The sequence below is a fragment of the Gorilla gorilla genome, chromosome 17 (genome assembly GCF_029281585.2).
Source record: "Gorilla gorilla gorilla isolate KB3781 chromosome 17, NHGRI_mGorGor1-v2.1_pri, whole genome shotgun sequence".
In the NCBI taxonomy this organism is placed as follows: Eukaryota; Metazoa; Chordata; class Mammalia; order Primates; family Hominidae; genus Gorilla; species Gorilla gorilla.
The window spans coordinates 106789187-106809657 of record NC_073241.2 but is presented as its reverse complement, the minus strand read 5'-3'; the positions used below and the strand labels follow the sequence as shown (position 1 = coordinate 106809657).

Genomic DNA, 20471 nt, shown 5'->3' with positions numbered 1-20471 from the left:
TTGTGCCATTGCTCTCCAGCCTGGGGAACAAGAGTGAAACTCAGTCTCAAAAAAGAAAAAATAATTTTGTATGAGAAAGCACCTTATATAATGAATTTTTATCCTAAAATGAAATGACTAACTGGTTATTTTTAAAAAGATAGTGTAGGACAAATCAAAAGGTCCAAGCATTTCATTGACAGTTTGTTGAAGTCATGATAAAGTTTGTGAATAAAGAAATCTAATTTATTAAAATAAGGCTTAATATTTATTTTCAATTTTAACTGAGGAAATAGGGGATCTTTACATTCTAATATCCTTATTTTACTTTAAGAAAATACATTTGAACTTTAATTAGACAAATTCAGTTAATATACACCAAAAACCTTTCTAACCAAAGATAAATAAATAAATAAACTTTTTAATTTGTTGGCATGAGGTACTGTGAAACCTACAGTAGCAATTTGAGTAGGCACTACCTAGAAATAGATAAAATCCTGAAAGGAGACATATTCGCCATCATCATCATTACCATCATCATCACTACCATCATCATCACCATTACCATGATTCTTATCATCACCATCATCATCACCATCACCATCATCATCACCATTACCATGATTCTTATCATCACTGTCATCATCACTATTGCCATCATCACCATTATCATCATCATCACCATCATCATCACCAACATCATCACCAACATCATCAGCACTATTGCCATCACAATTAGCAAAGAAAATATTTATACTTGGCACTAGCCACCATTCCAAATACTGTCATATATTAACATAATGATCCTATGACCTATGTACCATTATTATCCCCATTTTGCAGATGAGAAAAGTGAAGCACAGAGAGAATAAATAAGTTGTCCTCCTATTTGAAAAAAACCTTGATTCAAATCCAGGGCTTCTGGCTTTTGTCAGGGACCGAGTTCCTCTGTTATATTGCCCTCGGTCGTGAAAATAAGTCATCATTTCCAATACTATGGTGAGGTCATTCTGCACCTCAGCACATTAATTATAAAGGAAGAAAAATACATATTTTACTTACTAGGTAGACACTGTAATGTCTACATTTTGGTTGGTAATACCATGAATCAAATATATAATTGTGACATCTAGTATTTTATCCAGGAAACAATTAGATATCATGAAAATGACTCTATAGATTATCTTCACTTTGATATGTGTATTTATCAAAAAGAATTACGCACTGACTTCTTAAAGAAAATGTCTTTTCTAATAAAATATTTCTTTAATTTGAGGAAAGACAACCTCCTTCAAAGCACATTTTTTCATGTAAAAATGTGAGGTTTAGTAATTTAAAATTGCATTCTTGCAATGCATTGATAAAAAATTGTTTTATTTTGTTTCATTTTAAAAATGTATTCCTAAGTGCTATTTGAATTAGTATCCCATAGAGAAGGTATATTTTAAATTATATAAATGAAACACTTCCAAAAAAGAAATTCTTAGTAAAATGCTTCCACAAAATATTTTTTCAATCAGATAGTAGTTATTTAAATATATTTTATAAATTCATGACCACACTGTATCTAAATAATTATCATATCAAATGTCAGAAGCAGGGGTAACTATCTGGAAAAGACTGATACATTTTTGTCAAGATCATTAACCAACAAATTAATGCATGCTCTTTATTCCACAATATTCCTACAAAAGTTTCACAAAAACAATACTATTACTAACACCAACAATATGAAGTGACTTACATAGGAAAGAAAATCATTGTGTTGACATTAGACTTTCAAAAGTGATGCTTTATGTCAAAGACAGTGGAGTTACATATTTAAGATACTCAAGGCCAGGCAAGGTGGCTCACGCCTGTAATCCCAGCACTTTGGGAGGCCAAGGTGGGTGGGTCACATGAGTTCAGGAGTTTGAGACCAGCCTGCCCAACATGGTTAAACCCCATCTCTACTAAAAATACAAAATTTAGCTGGGCGTGGTGGCGCATGCCTGTAATCCCAGTTACTCAGGAGGCTGAGCAAGGAGAATCTCTTGAACCTGGGAGACAGAGGTTGCAGTGAGCCAAGATTGCGCCATTGCACTCCAGCCTGGGCAACACTCCACCAAAAAAAAAAAAAACCCTCGAGAAAAGAAAATGTGAGACAGTTTCATGCACAGCTGAATTGTCTTTCAAGAAGAAAGGAATATCAACAAGCAAGAACTCAGAGAATTGTGTTCCCATGGAACGTTCCTGAGGATTCTTTCTGATAACTCACTTCAGACACCCAAAATCACTGGAGAAACAATGGCACCAAGCCTGGAGGTGTTCAATCAGAGAATGGATGAGCTTCCAACAATGCTGGACACAACATTCCCCACTCAACTAGAGTCTTGTGCTAGAGAACCTCATAGGGCCCTTGCAGAAATATCAAATCATAAGGTGAACAAACCTCATACCAGCAAATGGTTGCACAATTCCCGTTTTCCAGCTGTCACAGCAAAGTATAGTTCAAGGTTATGGAATAGCATTTTGCTGTTGTTGTTGCTGTGAAGGTTTAAATGCAACTTTCTTCCCGAATTATTACACATATGAATTACATGTTTTAATACAAATGTATACCTTATGATGTAAATAATGTTTATCCATATTTCCAAAAAGTTTCAAAATGTCACATGAATAAAAGATGTATTATCTGAAAGGTCAACATGTAAATTCCTAGAAACAATTGCTGTTTATGATCATATATTCAGGATTTCTGTACACTTTCTCTGACTAATCAAAATTGATGTCTGGGGCGGCTTCAACATTCAGGAGACATGAACGTGCTCATTCTTTCTACAACAGGGAATGTGAGTGACTTGTAATACGGAGGTTCCCTTATCATATTGAATGTAAACTGAAATAAAACTAGGATGATGTGAATAACTGCATTAAAGAAGTAAGTAACCCTGTGTCTACAAAACAAGAAATCAGTAAATTTTCTGGAAAAATGAATAGAAGTATGTTGATCTTGCGAGACACAATGCAGTTTCCCAAACGAGTACTTTGTGGCCCTTCTTGTCATATTGCTGGGAGGACCATGTTGTGAGGTTGGGCAAGTAACAGTGAATGGAAATTTTACTTCAAATTACATATAATTACCTCTTCATGCTGCTAAAAAGAAAAAAAAAAGGAAAAGTAAAGAAAAAGAAATACCATCTTCTCTTGTCCATCCCTATTTTCCTTAAGTTCTATTCATGACGCAGTTTGAGTCGTTATTATCCTAACGCGAAGACTGGACAGACAATGGCTGCACTGAATAGTGAGGAGAAGGTGGAACGGTTCCCTCCACTCCAGTGAGGCCTGCGATGAAGACAATGCACTGAGCCCCATTGAGTGACATGTGGGTAATGACAGATTCACTTGAAAATGGTTTTCATCACAAGGACAGCTGGGAATAAAGAGCCGGAGGGGTGAGTTAAGGCTCTGGCAGGGAACTGCTTGAGCATGGCCTTTTGCATTTAGACCACATTCCGTCATATCTCTGGCATGCATGCTGTCTACGCTGGACCATAAAATCTGTGGGAATGACAAACTATGGGAATGAATTGAACTCAATTCTCAGCCATCTGAAAGAAAAACACAACTTACATACTTACATAGCCAGGGAAAAATCCAAACCCCTTTCAAATTATAGAAAGTAGATATTTGAGTCACGGATGTGCAGAGTTGCTTCTTTTACAAAATCAGCGTAATAGAATGAACGGATTTTATAGGATGGCACGACCTAGGAGACAGGAGTCCAGAAAAGTGTCAGGGAGCTGAGTAGATTGGATTCGGTAACTTGGGGGCTAATGCAAAAGAGTAAGTGGCAAGTGATAGAAGAATTTTAATCCAGAAGACAGCTGTGCATGTGAGGAAGGGGTGTGTGTGTGTGTGTGTGTGTGTGTGTGTGTGTGTGTGTGGATCTATCTCACCTAAAAGAAGGCAAGCCCAGTCAACCTGTGCCCCACTGCCCAAAGGGACCCCTACCAAGCTCCATTTGTCTCCCCCAAACCCCTCTCTGACCTGTGGGGAAAGAGGAAGCTCCTGGGCTCTCCCCTGGGAGCTCCCCACACTTGAAGAGCATCCTTGAGGGAGGGAGCAGGAGCCTCCTCCAGCCCCTGAACAGGGGCACTCAGCCCAGAGCTTGCCCCCCAAAAGTGCTTTCTCAGTCACAGTTTCCACTAGAAACAGCCCCTGAACAGGGGCACGGGGCACAGAGCTCGCCCCCCGAACGTGCTTTCTCAATCACAGGTTTCCACTAGAAACATGCAGAAAGCATCATTCTGAATCCACTCACTTCTCCTCTAACCATGCAAGCTACAAGAAGAAAGACAGGAAAAAATTCCCCACCAACCCAATTATCACGAAATAAATCTGTGAACTCTCAATTGCCTGTAAGGGCTGCCAAAAACAACAAAGACCAAGAACGTTTTCATAAGTCCTCATGGGAGCCCAGGACGTTCTAACAGGTGAGAAAAGGGGTGCAGGGATTTCTGACATTGTCAAGAGCAAGCACAGCCAGGAGAGAGCCACCCGAGAAGGACCCACTGAAGGCAGCATCAGCTTAGACGGGCACAAGGTCTTCAGGGTAGGGGAGGTAGGGGATGCCTGAAGGGGGAGATCTGGCAGATATCAGAAAGCAACGTAACAATGCACCTTCTAAAAATCAGAGACTCTTCAGGGGCCTGAGTCTAGTTGGGTCCTCAGAGACAGATGAGGCATGGCTGCACCCCCATGTGTCTCTGACCATATAGGTGCCCAAGGGACCTTCTGTAAGGTTAGCAAACAGAATCCAATGGTACACTACAGAAAAACATGTCATGACCAGAGAGAGTGTATTCCAGAGATGCAAAGGGACATTAGGAAATCTGTTCTATAATCCATATTAGCAGGTCTAAGAACAAAAAGTTATATGACCATCTCTATGGATATTGAAAGCTCTTTTGACAAAACACGTCTATCCTTGATTTAAAAAAATTAAATATCAAAGAAAGTATTGGATTCCACTTACTGGGAATCAAAGAAAATATTTTTACTCAACTCAGGAAAAAGACAAGAATCGCCGCTTTCACTACTAGTATCCACTGCAAATGTTTGCTAAAGCAACTAGACATAAAAGAAATTGGATGTCCAAAAACTAACAAAAAGGAGTAAAATATATTTATTTATTTTAACTTTTTTGCAGATTATATTTAGACATATATAATCCAACAGAATCCACTGAAAAACTACTACAAAGGATAAAAAGTCAGTAAAGTCGCAGGACAAACTGAAGTGCAGAAATCAGTAGTCCGTCTGTAATGGTTAAAACATCAACAACCAGAGCTATAGAAACCAGCTAGAAGGTGCAAGGGAAGAAAAGATACTACTAGCAAGAATAGTAACTAAGCAGATAAGAAAATGCCTTGGAGTCCTGTTAACAGGAAAGGTGAAGCAAAAACAAATAAATAGAAGTCGATAAAAATCTGAAAGATACACAAGTAGATTTGAACACGAGGAACGGCATGCAGGCTGACCTGGGAGATATTGTGGGTTCAGTTCCAGACTCTACAAACATCACAGTAAAGCCAGTCACACAATGTTTTTGTTTCCCAATGCATTTTAAAGTTGTGTTTATGTTATACTGTATCCTGTAAAGCGTGCAACACCACTGTGTCTAAAAAACAATGTACATACCCTCATTAAATATTGTATTGCTAAAAATGCTGGCATTCATCTGGGCATTCAGCGAGCCATAATCTTTTTGTGGTGGAGATGCTTCAGTGTTGATGGCTGCTGACTGATCAGTGTGGTAGCTGCTGAAGGTTGGGGTGGCTATTTATTAAAATAAGGCAACAATGAAGTTTGCTGCATTAATTGACTGTTCCTTTTGTGAGAGATTTCCTCGTGGCATGCAATGCTGTTTGATAGCATTTTACCCACAGTAGAACTCCTTTCAAAATTGGAGTTCATCTCTCAAAGTTCTCCGCCACTTTACCAATTAAGTTTACCTAATATTCTAAATCTTTTGATGTCATTTCAACAATGTTCACAGCATCTTCACCAGGAGTAGATTCCACTTAAGAAACCATTTCTTAGCTCATCTGCAAGAAGCGATTCCTCATCCTTTCAAATTTATCATGAGATTGCAGCAATTCAGCCCCATCTTCAGGCTGCACTTCTCCTTCAAGTTCTCTCATGATTTCCACACCTGCAGTCACTTCCTCCACTGAAGGCTTGAACCCTGCAAAGTCATCCAGGAGAACTCAAATAAACTTTTAAAAACTCCTATGAATGTTGATATTTTGATCCCCTCCCGTGACTCACAAATGTTCCTACTGGCATCTAAAATGATGAATCCTTTCCTGGTTTCCAACTTACCTTGCCCAGACCCATCAGATGAATCACTATTTATGGCAGTCTAATGAAATGTCTTTCTTTTTGTGTGTGTGCATTCCTTTCTAAAGTTTTTTATGTATTGGTGTATTTATTAACAAATAAAAATTTTACATATTAATGGAGCACATAGTGATGTTTTGATACATATAATATATGGTAGCAGATCGGGGTCATTGCATATCCATCATCTGAGACATGTATCAGTTCTTCATGTTGGAAAAGTTTAATATCCCCTCTAGCTCTTTGAAACTGTATAACATGTTACTGATGACTGTAGTCATCCTACAGTAGTATCAGACCCTAGAACTTACTCTTCCTCTCAAGCTGTCATCTTGCATCCTTCAGCAAATTTCTCCCTATCCCTCCATTCTTCCTGCCCTTCCCAGCCTCTAGTTCCCTCTGTTCTACTTTTTACTTCTATAAGATAAACATTTTTAGCGTCCACATAGGAGTGAGCACATGCAGTGTTTTAACCTTCTTTTCTAGCTTATTTCATTTAACATAGTGTCCTCCAGTTTCATCCATGATGCAGAAAATGACAGAATTTTATTCTTTGTGTGGCTGAGTAGTACTCTACGATTATATATACCACATTTCCTGTATTTCTTAAATAGTAATACTCAAAAGTCAAAATTACTCCTTGATCCATGGGCTGCAGAATGGATGTTGGGTTAGCAGGCATGAAAGCAACATTAAAATATGGACACCCAGAGTTCATCCCTGGCGGGAATGTAAACGTGTAAAATCAGGATGAACATTAATTGGGTTAATGTCATTAATTGGGTTAATGTCATTAATTGGGTTAATGTAGCAAGGTTGCAGATGTTTACAGCCTGTGGCTCAGAAATTCTACTTTTAGGTGCCAAACACAGAATTCTTGCTGATGGGCTCCAGGAGGGAGGTACGGAAAAGTTCACAGCAGCAAAACTGTGTCATAGGAAAAGATGGGGAGGGCAGGTACAGAAAGGGTAAAACAAACAAGCATTGCAGGGTACTCACAGAATGCATCCTACACAGAAAACGAATCAAACTCCAGTTAGGCTCATAACTAGCTTTGTCTCATCTTGAGTTGAAAAGAATATGTGTGTATGACACAAAGAAAAGGCAAAGAAAGATGATTGAGGGTTTTGGTTATGTAGGAATGGGGAGAAAATGCCGGAGGACATCAACATGAACAGGAAGTGCCTTAAACCGTGTGTGGTCCCATGCGGTTGTATTCGTCCATCCTCACTCACAGTCTCTAAGTATTTATGTATATTCAGTACTTTAAAAACAATGACCCAGAAAGCCTGCTTTCTTCATCCCCTCTCCAGCTCTGGGCATCTTGCTTGCTGAGGGCAGTGCTGAGAAGCGGCTGCCAGGTCTGAGCCACTTGGTTCTGCATATCCTGCAGGAGGGGGCTCCCCTTTCTCTCCTGGCTCTGTGGCATCAGCACCTTCTCACTCAGGGTCTCAGCCAACACCTCCACTTTATCCTCCCCAACAGGCCCACGTGGTAGGGTCATTACCGAGGCCCAGTCGCCTTAATCAAGGGCTTGTGCAGGCATGGTCCCGTGTCTGCTCATCACTCCTGAGCTGGCACCACCTCCCTCAGCTCCCTGGACCTGACTTGTTTAAAAGCAAGTTGTGTTTTTCAAGTAATTCTCATGGGTTTTTAGTTGTATTAAGGTTCTTACTACTGTAGTTCTCATTTTAAAATTTATTTTACAATATTAAATCTTTAAAAACCTAAATGTTCAGATACATTTTATGGCTTCTTAGAGATTCTCTATTAAATTTTAAGCCAACCCAGCAGGAATCTTTTTAGACTAAAACTCAGTTCTAAATGACAGCTGATTTTCTATTACAGAATAAGCTTTCTTTACATACTTTACTGTTAATATAATTTTTATATGTATTATATATATATATACACACACACACACAACTATGTGTATATATGCATACATATCAAACTAAAACAACAAATTACGACTGGGCATGATGGCTCACACCTATAATCCCAGCACTTTGGGACACTGAGGCGGGCGGATCACGAGGTCAAGAGATTGAGACGATCCCGGCCAACATGGTGAAACCCCGTCTCTACTAAAAATACAAAACTTAGCTGGGCATGGTGGCACGCATCTGTAATCCCAGCTACTTGGGAGGCTGAGGCAGGAGAATTTCTTGAACCTGAGAGGTGGCGGTTGCAGTGCGCCGAGATGGCGCCACTGCACTCCAGCCTGGTGACAGAGCGAGACTCCATCTCAAAAAATAAAAAATAAAAAATAAAATTACATGTCCTGATTCCCAACACATTCACAGTGAAAGTAAATATTTTTTCCTTCTCGTTGCATTCCTAACATATTGAAGTCCTTACTCATTACAGACAAAAAAAGCCTCAGAGTATTAATCATTTCAATAGTTTCCTTAACATTACTTTCGAATATATATTGTCCTGTCAATACAAACTTTATAATCAAGAAGGGGTCACCAGAACCTACACACGTTAGCTTGTCATTCTTTTAACACTCATCTTGACGTAGGAATTACTGTCTCCATTACACCTGGGGAAACAAACCTCACGGCAGAGTAACTAAGTCAGGGTTGGACACTTAAGGCACGGTGGAGTGGGATGGAATTGTTTGGTCTTTCCAGTGTACCATAATTTTTCTGGGTGTGCTGTAAAAGATACAGCTGTCATTTAGTTATAACTCGCACCTCAAAGCATTCATTTCAGGATTATTTGAAATAATCTATAGGGAACACTCACACAATATCTGGTTTAAAAAAATCACTCCAATTTTAGTGTTTATTAATATGTTGTGTTCAGTATTATTTTATCCATAGAGAAAAACTAAAATGGGTAATAGGGTCAGGTTTCTGTTTTGGCTTGGTTTGATTTGGTTTTTCAAACTGGAGTTTTAGAGGTCACAGTCTTGAAATACTGTGGCTCAGGCTTGAGCAGAAGAAAGAGGAGATTGTTAGAAACACACGGTAAGACCTGCAAACTCTCATATGGAGTCATCGTTCATGTCCTGCCCTTTTTATTTTTATTTATTTATTTATTTATTTATTTATTTATTTATTGAGACAGAGTCTTGCTCTGTCACCCAGGCTGGAGTGCAGTGGCACGATCTTGGCTCACTGCAACCTCCTCCTCCCAGGTTCAAGGGATTCTCCTGCCTCAGCCTCCTGAGAAGATAGGACTACAGGCGCCCGCCACCACACCCAGCTAATTTTTTGTATTTTTAATAGAGATAGGGTTTCACCATGTTAGCCAGGATGGTCTCGATCTCCTTACCTCATGATCTGCCCACCTCGGCCTCCCAAAGTGCTGTGATTATAGGCATGAGCCACCACACCCGGCCCAATCTTGGCACTTTCTTCCCAGTCTTAGCCATGACCTTCCCATGAGCTCCTGAGTGGTATATTGAGGATAGAAGACTAAAATATGAAACCCAGAGAACAGTATGGTAAACTGAACTAGTTCTTCTGGGAATCTGAAAACTCAGTGAAGTGTTTTCAGAACTCTGAAGGAGCAATAGAGGGTCTCAGCAGTCTTCTTTCAATGTGAAGGGAAAAAAATTTTTAAAAAAGATTGGAGACCATTATTCTAAGTGAAGTAACTCAGGAATGGAAAACCAAACATCATAAGTTCTCACTTGTAAGTGGGAGCTAAGAGATGAGGTTGTAAAGACATAAGAATGATACAATGGACACTGGGGACTCAGGGGAAAGGGTAGCAAGGAATTGAAAACTACACACCGGGTACAGTGTACACTGCTTGGGGGGTGGGTGCACCAAAATCTCTGAAGTCACCTCTAAAGAACTTACTCATGTAACCACATACAACCTGTTCCCCAAAACCTATTGAAATAAAAAAATTTAAAAAAATTAAAAAGAAACATTTTCATAAGATCACATGATGTAAGATAACAGAAATACTGAAGCCACATGAAGACCTCCGAGTAGGAAAGGCCAGCCGGAAGAACAGGTACTGCAGAAGGAAGCACTGGAAGAGAAGCAGGAGAATGAGGCTGTCTAAGTGTTTATGGGGAACTGAGTGATGATTCCTTTTAGGTTTGTAGAACTTGGGAAGAGGGTAGTGAATCCTCAGTTAGGAGGGAAATAGCACAATGTTAAAGAGAACAAGATCATCTTTAATGGGATAATCCAGACTCAAACCTTTTAGAAAAAAACTACACCATTGCTTCTCTCTTTCCCCTCTCAAGCAGCAGTTTGGGTTTTGTGAACGCACGTAGAGTTTTAACAACGGAGTCCCTGATGTGACGTTACTGACCTGAGGGTACTGCGCTGACCCTGCGGCTGGGTTTTCACTTTGCTTCTTGGGTCTGTTCTTATCACGTCCCCAGTCACAGCCTCTCCCCTATGCTACCTGCCCAGTATGTTCAGCAACAAGAACCCACAGGCAACCATTTCCCCGGCGACTTCCTATCAGAAACAGGGTCACCTCTTATTTATCTTCAGAATCTCTTTCCCATAAAAAAAAATAGAACCATCGAAATCTTTTTTTTATTTTTATTTTTATTTTTGAGACTGAGTCTCGCTCTGTCACCCAGGCTGGAGTGCAGTGGTGTGATCTCGACTCACTGCAAACTCCGCCTCCCAGGTTCAAGCGATTCTCCCACCTCAGCTTCCCAAGTAGCTGGGATTACAGGTGCCTGCCACCACCACTGGCTAATTTTTGTATTTTTAGTAGAGACAGGGTTTTGCCTTCGCAGAGTTGTGGAAAGTGACTGTCACTGTGTTTAATCTCGGCTCCAGCAGCCAACAGAAACCTCAGCCTGAAACAGGGGCTCCCTGCGCCCCTGCACCTTTCCACGCGGAGCCCAGCGTGCCCTCCCCTGGCGAAGCTCCTGACCACAGCCCTCCATGCCCGCGATGGCTATACTGTTCAGGGTACCCAGGGCACAGGGCAGCCCCACTCCTCATTCGCAACTGTGAGCACTACCATTGGATTCCTGGCCACCATCCTTTGTTTAGCCTGTGGTATGTCTGGTCACTGTCTTTTGGACTCCTTATTGCCTGCTTGTGCCAGTGTCCACCAAATATAAGGCTTATCCAGCAGGGTGGACGTCCTATGCCAGAGGCTCCATCCATGGCAATAGTTCCCCGAGAGCCACCTAGACACAGAACACCTCATTCCTGTTTTCCAACCGATTTTGTCTCATTGAAAATAATAAGTCATGTCCAGTCCCACGCCAAAGTGTGAGAGAGGCAGACACATGTCACAATGTCATGGTGGGAAATCCTGTCATTTTTAAATGGCAGATGCACCAAGCATTCAGGTGCTCCAGGATGGCCCCTGAACCCAATCTCAGCAATCACCACTGAGTGTGTGCTAGATTTCCACGTATCACCAGAGGTGCACAGCACCTCCTTCTGCACATGTGGAATCAGAATCGCACGTGTTTGACCCTGATGAGCAATAGAATTACCATCTGGGAAAAACAGTCCTTCTGTTGCTGGAAAAATTCCCCCAGCTCACTGGAATCAGCCAAGCACCAGCTTTGCTGATAGCCTAGGACCTGGCACTATTGTTCTAGAGGCCACACTCTAATTCTGTCCAGTTCACTCTTCACCTAAATTAGACCCTGACCCAGAAGATGCCTCTGGAGAGCTCCTGCTGTGTCATGCTAGATGATGGAGGCAGGTGTGGAAAAGGAACAAAGAATCCACCTTGGAGAGCTCAGAGTCTATTATGGAAACTAACACAAAAACTGATAACTGCCAGCTAATGCGGTCAGCGATAAGAGAGCCAAAAGAATGACACAGTGGGCTTTGGGGACTTATGGGGAAAGGGTGGGAAGGGAGTGAGAGATAAAAGACTACAAATTGGGTTCAGTGTATACTGTGGGAAATGGATGCACCAAAATCTCACAAATCACCACTAAAGAACTTACTCCTGTAAGTAAACACCACCTGTTCCCCAATAACCTATGGAATTATTTTTTAAGATGTTAGGGAGTCACTGAGTGGGACGCGCATCTTCACGTTAAAGGTGCAAAGAGGCATTTACTGCCGAGTGATTGAGGGTAACCAGGAAAGTAAAAGCTACCAAGGGTCATCCAGAGACTGAGATGGAGGAGCCAAGATGATGGATGAAGACGCCTAGTGCATGCAGAGGTTCGTGGGGGCACGGCAGGGAGGAGACCCTGACGGGTGTGAGGCTTCTCCGGGAGAGGCCTTTGCAGCTAGTAAAGACGCCCTGAGGAGGGACAGCAAGGGAGCCCTGTGGGCAGGGCTGGGTTTTGAATGGATGACTCGCCGAGATATGGAGGATGATTCTACAGTGGGCATGATTGAAGGGAGGGAATCAAATTGAAAGCCCATCTGTCCATGTATTGGGCACTAATTATTGATTGTCTACTGCATGATGGGAAAGACAGAGTGCTTGTGCCGTGGATAGAGCAGGAAGCATGAGCACATTTCCACAACTGTGATAAGTTCTACAAAGGAGACACGTGGGGTGTTAGGAGCCTGTGAAACAGAAAGGCACTGCTCAGAGGACATCAGGAGAAGGTTCTCTGAGGACCCCTCTCTAACTGGAGACCTGTGGCTTTGTGGCCAGTCCACGTGTGGGCTGTGGCAGCAATTGGTCCACGGAGGCAGGGAGGGGTGCTGGAGCCTGGACAGAATGAACAGCATGGATTCAGGAGACGGCAGACCTGAGGGAGGAGGAAGAGCAAAACAGCAGAGGAAGAACAAGAGTGCAAGAGTGTGTGATGGAGCTGGTCTCTTCTGCAAGAACCAGGGTTTCATGGACCAGGGCACCGTGCAGGGCCATGAGCATGCAAGTCACTGCCCCATCTGAGTGCCTGGGAGGGGAGTGCTAATCTGCAGGCTCTGTTTGCTCTTGGTCAAGGACGTCCCCTTGGGACTGGGTTCCCTAGCCCTGCCAGGTTCATGCATCCATCAGAAGATCTGTGAGGGATCCTGGGGCATCCAACACTGTCACAGGGTCTCACCTGCAGGAGGTGCCTCAATAAGCAAATTTGGTAAATGTGCTTATTATATAAACACATCAATGTTACTGCTTGGGGAGAAACATGACAATCAAATGGTTTTTCTTATTTATTTGGCTTTTTACGTGCTCCGATCCACAAAATGGCAGTGTTCCTTAGACACAGGCAGGGCAAGGATTCCACAAAGACAGAAAGAACAAAGACGAGCACTTCTGTTTCAAAGGCTTGGACAAACTTCTCATTATACCAACCACAACAACATAAAAAATTAAAGGTAAAACCTAATTGAGTTTCCTTGGTTACAAGTGGAAATCTCCAATAATGCTTTTTATGTTCAAACACATGGGGAACTTCACAGTGGAAAATATAACACAATTATTTTATTATTACAATTCAAAATCAGGAAAGGTCACGCAGGCCCAAATGAGAACCTACTCAGTAAAAACTCAAACCAGTGAGCACATTGAAACCATGATGTAGAAAATATGGAGGATCACCCTTCCAGGATGGCCTTATTAGTACTGGAAGCTAAAAAATCTATAGAAGATGCTGTGCATTTGTTGGCTCTGCTAGGTTTCAAGTGTTTTTATTTGTTTTAATTTGATTTGGTTTGCTTTGGTTTTTGAGAGAGGGTCTTGCTCTGTTGTCCAGGCTGGAGTGCAGTGGTGCAATCTCAGCTCACTGCATCCTCAACCTTCTGGGCTCAAGCGAACCTCCCACCTCAGCCTCCCACGTAGCTGAGACCACAGGCATGCATTACACATCTGGCTACTAATATTTTTTTTGCATTTTTTATAGAGACAAGGTCTCACTATATTGCCCAGGCTAGACTCAAACTCCTGACTCAAGCAATCCTCCTGCCTCGGCCTCCCAATCGCAGTGGCTCACATCCGGGATTACAGGCATGAGCCACTGCAATTGACCTAGTTTACCAGTTTTAGTAATTTATCTTTGCAAAAAAATGATATTAAGTACCATGATAATTAGAAAACAAATACCTTCATTACAGAACATCCTCTCTAAAAGTCAGCAGAGATGATTCCTTCTTCTGTGATCCTGCTACTCCATTCACAAACCACAGCAAAACTTGGACTGTAAGAATCTGCAGGTCAAGCTTCTCAAAAGCAGACATGAGATCTTATTCATCTTTCTATTCTGATATCTACCTGGTACCTAGCCCATACTCTTCAAGAACTGTGCAAGCTTTGGTTATTACCATATTTATAAGCTAACAAATTAGGCTTTGAGATATGTTTACATTCTCTTTTAAAAAAAAAATTGATCTTTCTATCATGGGTTTATTTATTGAGGATAGATTTTTTTTAATGCCTGATATTTTTTAAATACCTGGTCAGGGTTTAAGTGATGATATTTTTTCCTCCAAAGACAATAATAATGAATAATATAAGATATATCCTAACTTTAAGACATTCTTTTAATTTTTTATTTTATTATTTTTATTTTATTTTTTTCTTTTGAGACGGAGTCTCGTTCCATTGCCCAGGCTGGAGTGCGGTGGCTCAATCTCAGCTCACTGCAAGCTCCACCTCCCGGGTTCACACCATTCTCCTGCCTCAGTCTCCCGAGTAGCTGGGACTACAGGCGCCTGCCACCATGCCCAGCTAATTTTTTTTTATTTTTATTTTTTAGTAGAGACAGGGTTTTACCATGTTAGCCAGGATGGTCTTGATCTCCTGACCACGTGATCAGCACGTCTCGGCCTCCCAAAGTGCTGGGATTACACAGGCATGAGCCACTGCGCCCGGCCTAGACATTCTTACATTTACAAAATAAATTCTATTTGAACATGGTTTACTATTAAAAAAAAAAAAAACCTTGATTTTCATTGACTAAGCTTGATTTCATGTCAAATCATATCTTCCATTAATATATGATATACTATTATACATCATTTAATCTAAAAGTGACAATTATCATCATTTGAAAAATAGTAACATTTTGTTATTCTTTAAACAAATTTTTTATCAAAATTAAAACTGACACTGAATACATGAATTTTTGTTTTCAGTGAGTTAAATCATTATATTTATGATGTTGCTTTTGGTACCTTCATACACTTATGTATTGAGCACCTGAAAGCTTTTCACAGTTTGCTTGTTACATGGGGCAGGTTAACAACATGTGAGTCTAAAATAAGAAAAGGTCATAAGCAGACACTTCTCAAAAGAAGAAATACAAGCAGCCAACAAACATATGAAAAAATGTTCATCGTAACTAATGCCCAGAGAAATGCAAATCAAAACCACCATGAGATATCATCTCACACCAGACAGAATGGCTATTATTAAAAGGTCAAATAGTAACGGATGCTTGCAAGGCTGCAGAGAAAAGGAAATGCTTACACACTGTAAGTTAGTCCAGCCACTGTGGAAAGCAGTTTGGAGATTTATCAAATAACTAAAAACAGAGCTACTATTCAAGCCAGAAATTCCATTACTGGGTATCTATCCAAAAGAAGATAAATCATTTTACCAAAAAGACAAGATTCTCCATGTTCATCACAGAATTATTTACAATAGCAAAGATACAGAATCCGCCTAGGTGCCCATCATCAATGGTGGATTGAGTAAAGAAAATATGGTACTTATACATCATGGAATACTACACAGCCATGAAAAGAATGAAATCATGTTCTTTGCAGCAACATGGATGTAGGTGGAAGCCATAACCCTAAAATAATGAATGCAGGACAGAAAACCAAATACCACATGTTCTCACTTATAAGTGGGAGATAAACATTGAGCACACAGGGACATAAAGCTGAGAACAGCAGACACTGCAGACTTCTAGAGAAGAGAGGAAAGGAGTGGGGGATGGGTTTAAAAACTACCTCTTGGGTACTGTACTCACTGCCTGGGTGGCAGGATCATTTGTACCCCAAACCTCAGCATCACGTAATATACCCATGTAACAAACCTACACAACCCCCTGTATCTAAAATAAAAGTTGAAATTATGTATTTTTAAAAGGCAAGCACTGTTGTTCGTTAAAAGGATCTCCTTGTGTGTTTTAGGGCTAGGCTCTCTGTTGCCAGGTTTGATCATGAGGTAAGATGCTATATCACTGATTTTATAGGGGGTCTGGAATGAACTCATTTTATTACCTTGTTTCTGGAATATACAATAAACCTAATTTAACCCACTGTATGTAAAAGGGCTTTTAGCATTACTATTTATTATAAATATACATGAAAAATATATATAATGGTCTGAAAATTATCATCATAAAACTCTATATTAGCCTTAAAGACAGAAAACACGGTAGTTCAGATGTAAAATCATTAGTTGTTTCTCTTTTATTGTTTTGTTTTATTTTATTTTATGGACCATATAATGCCTCCTTTGGGCAATGTATTTCCACAAGATGTATGTTCCATACTGCACTAGTAGATTATGCTACTTAATATTGTTTTGTGGCATTTATTAGAACAGAAGGAAAATAATACATGTAAACTAAGCATCTTCAGCCTCTGTGCTAGTAGTAGCCATCCACTCCACAAGAGCTTTCCAGCCAAGTAGTTGTTCCTTGTTCATCTCTCTAAAGGCATTAATTACTTGTATTCATACTGATTTATCTATCATTTTATTGTAGTCAGAGAAAACAATTTTCAAATGTAAGAAATATGGTGTTTCTTTGTTTTGGAAAATTATTACATTGGTGATGTCATAAAAACTGAAAACAAAATTTCCTCATTCTACACGTAACACATTTCATGGATTTTCCTTAGAAGTAAGGTGTCACTAAAGATTCAGAAATAATTTCAATGATTAATTGCTTTAGAGTTGTGAAATAATCCCAAATTGCTAAATAATTTTTAGCAAATAAAGGATTCAAGTTTCTAACTCCACCCAAAATGGGGTAACTCACTGCAAACTATGGATACCACAAAGTGCAACCAAAAACCACAAACAAAATACAAATACTGATATATCAAAAATAACAGCAAGCAGACCGCAGTTCATGTCTTGTTTTTTTTTCTGTTTTGTTTTGTTTGCTTTGTGTTTTTATCTCCAGCTTTGACCCAAGCATAGGGTAGCTAAGGCAGGCCACTGAACAATACAAATGGACAACAAAATCTTAAGAAAAGAGTGTCCTTCACAGGAAGGGGAACATCACACACCGGAGCCTGTCATGAGGTGGGGGGAGGGGGGAGGGATAGCATTAGGAGATATACCTAATGTAAATGACGAGTTAATGGGTGCAGCACACCAACATGGCCCACGGATACATATGTAACAAACCTGCACGTTGTGCACACGTACCCTAGAACTTAAAGTATAATAATGATTAAAAAAAAAAAAAAGAGTGTCCTTAGCAACAAAGAACTGGGACAATGGGCCTCCAGAGAATGGGAGAAATTATTTTTCCTCTCTCTCTCTCCCTCTGTCTCTCTTTCTCTCTCTCCCTCTCTGTGTCTCTCTCTCCAGGCCTGCCATGAGGGCTGCCTCAGTTACAGAGCTGCACTACATATAAATCATAAGAGAAAATCCATCCATTAAAGAGAAGAACCATAAAAGGAAGCTCCAGTTGTATACAGATTGAGGAGGATAAAAATCCTTTTTTTCCTATTTATTTTCTCTCCTTGCTTCACCCTGCAGGTAGGACCAGTCAACAGCACTGTGTGCCAAGGACAGTGGCTAAAACTCTAAAAATATTGCTAAACAACAGAGCAAAGTCTTTGAAAGCAAAACTGATATTGAAAAAAGAAAAAAAAAATGAATTAGTCAGAGATCCCCAGAGAAAAAGAACCAACAGGAAAATACATATAAATGTAAAGGTTCAAATAATAAAAAAGAAAGCAAGGAAAGGAGGTCAGAAAAATAAAAAAGAATAAAAATACAATAATAAAATGGTAGGTCTAAACACATTCATTCCATAAGTGATCTAAACACACTAAAAGACAGAAATTGCTGGGTTGCCTTAAAAAAAAACAAGACCCAACTGTATTCTCTCTTAAGAAAATTTACTTTAAGAAAAATTACTTTCAGTATAATGGTATAGATATATTAAAAGTAAATGGAAGGACAAGTATCCACAATGCAAAAGAAAACTAGAGTGTCACTATTAATATAAAAACAAATCAAGTTTAGAACAAAAAAGTTACCAGGGATAAAACACACACACACACAGAGGTGAACATATCCAAGATGGACCAGGTACCAACGATGGAAGCACCGAAGCTGCAATAACTTTACTTACAATGGGAGATCTAGTATTGCAGTCAGAAGTCAGTACTGAACAGGGTGATGTAGGAGTATGTATACTTCCTCATGTTCATTCAAAGAATAAAAGCCATATTCCTTTTAGCCTAGATAATATAAAACACAAAACTGTTCATGAATGTCAGGAGCTCTCTTCACCTGTCATTACGACATCTCCCTCATCATTTGAAGAAAACAAGATTGTATTGGAGGAACAAAGTTCCAGAGAAGAAATTAGTTTAATGGAGAAAGTAAAGGAGAATGCTACACTAACCAGGAATACAACTTCTAAAGTGACCAGTAATTTGAGAATAAGAAGTAGATTTGCCAAGCCTAAACCAAATCTTGAGAAGATTTTAGGGACCAACAGGTTTGATGATTAACAGGAAGTTTCCAGTTTCTGTGTAACCAAAGGGGAAGAACTGGAAACTCAAAGGGAAACAGAGACAAATGCTTCCAAAGCAACAGAATTGGAAGATAAAAACCTCTGACCAGTTACAACAGCAGAGAATAAAGAACAGAGCAAATTGGCACGCATACATGGTATCAAAGGGACCAGTATTTCTCAAGAAGTAAACCTAACTGAGAGAAATGAAAATCAAGAAGAGAGCTCTCAAGAGGCTCACATGTTGTCAGTTGCTCCAATTTCTTCCTCTGAGACAGGGCCCCGCACACTTGGTTTGGAGAGGGGTCTGGTGAAAATCTTGCTGAAGAGCCCCAGATGAAGGACTCTAAAGGAGACAACGTGCTTACACTTCCTGTGCCAGCGTAAACACCAAGAAGTATTCCAGAAGTCCAACAAGAAAATATAATCAGTCCTCAAGACCTAACAGTGAATCTAGTTGCGAATGTACCTCAAGATGGAGAAGATGAAAAAGCATTTATTTTAACTCTGGTGGAAATCCCAACCAATCTCCTTTACTTTCTCCATTAAACTAATGGAGAGATAACCGAAGCCACTGCACAGTTAATGCCAAACCCTTTACTGCCAGCTCCCATATTGGTCAAATCAATGAATACTGAAGAAAGGGGTGGCATGAGTGTTTACCAGCAACTTCAGTTGGTCAAGATGACATGGGTTTATCCATTTCCAGAAGAGATAGCTTTTCTAAAAAGCTTCCTGATAATTTGGATCTTGTATCTAGGAAGAGATTTCATTGCAGGCTTGGTGAACATGACCACGTTCCTCCTGCCAAAAACTGTTCACTCACTTTAAGAGACGATTGTCAAGCATAGACCTCTGAGGCGCACTCAAAGGAATTAACAAATGTTTTTGAGGAAACAGGGGAGTCTCACAAGGGACAAGATATTTTTCCTACCTCAGGAAGTACATTGACAACTCCAGAACCTCAAAAAGTGCAAGTTGAACCAACTTCTCAGAGTACAGGATCTAGATCTCCCGATACATGCATAGACAAGAATGTGCCTCAGTTACCTCAGAATGAAATGATTGTGTCTGATAAGGAAGAAAGAACTGTTGCTGCTCCTAAGTCTGAGCAAATGGACAGCAGGACACCATCTTCAAAAGCCCACTATCCAGACCTGGCAGAAGACCCCTGGGATTTTTATCTTTCATATGTTCAAAGAATAGTTTGGAGTCTGACAGACCTACTCAGGTCCATAGTAAGAAACGCCTAAAGCCTCTTATCCCTGCATTAAGACAGAATCTGAAAAGATCCAATCCATCCAATGAAAGCCAGAAAAAGAAGCAAGAGTCCTCTGATCCGCTTACATCTCCAAGTGTTATTAATACTCAATCTGAGAATATTAGCAGCTCAGCAACTCATTTTTTTTGTGATCAGCCCTTGCTGAAAGGACATAAAAGTGGCCAAAAGCGGGCCCCTGAAGGGAAGCCAACCACAGTCTCTGAATATTTCTTCAATGATGTCTTCATTAAAGTGGATGAAACAGAATAA

The 20471-nt window shown here is 40.2% G+C and overlaps 1 pseudogene; it reads left to right on the top strand.

Annotated features, from left to right (window-relative positions):
- The first annotated feature begins 19525 nt into the window (after positions 1-19525).
- Positions 19526-20471, top strand: LOC101139556 (transcription factor TFIIIB component B'' homolog; annotated as a pseudogene).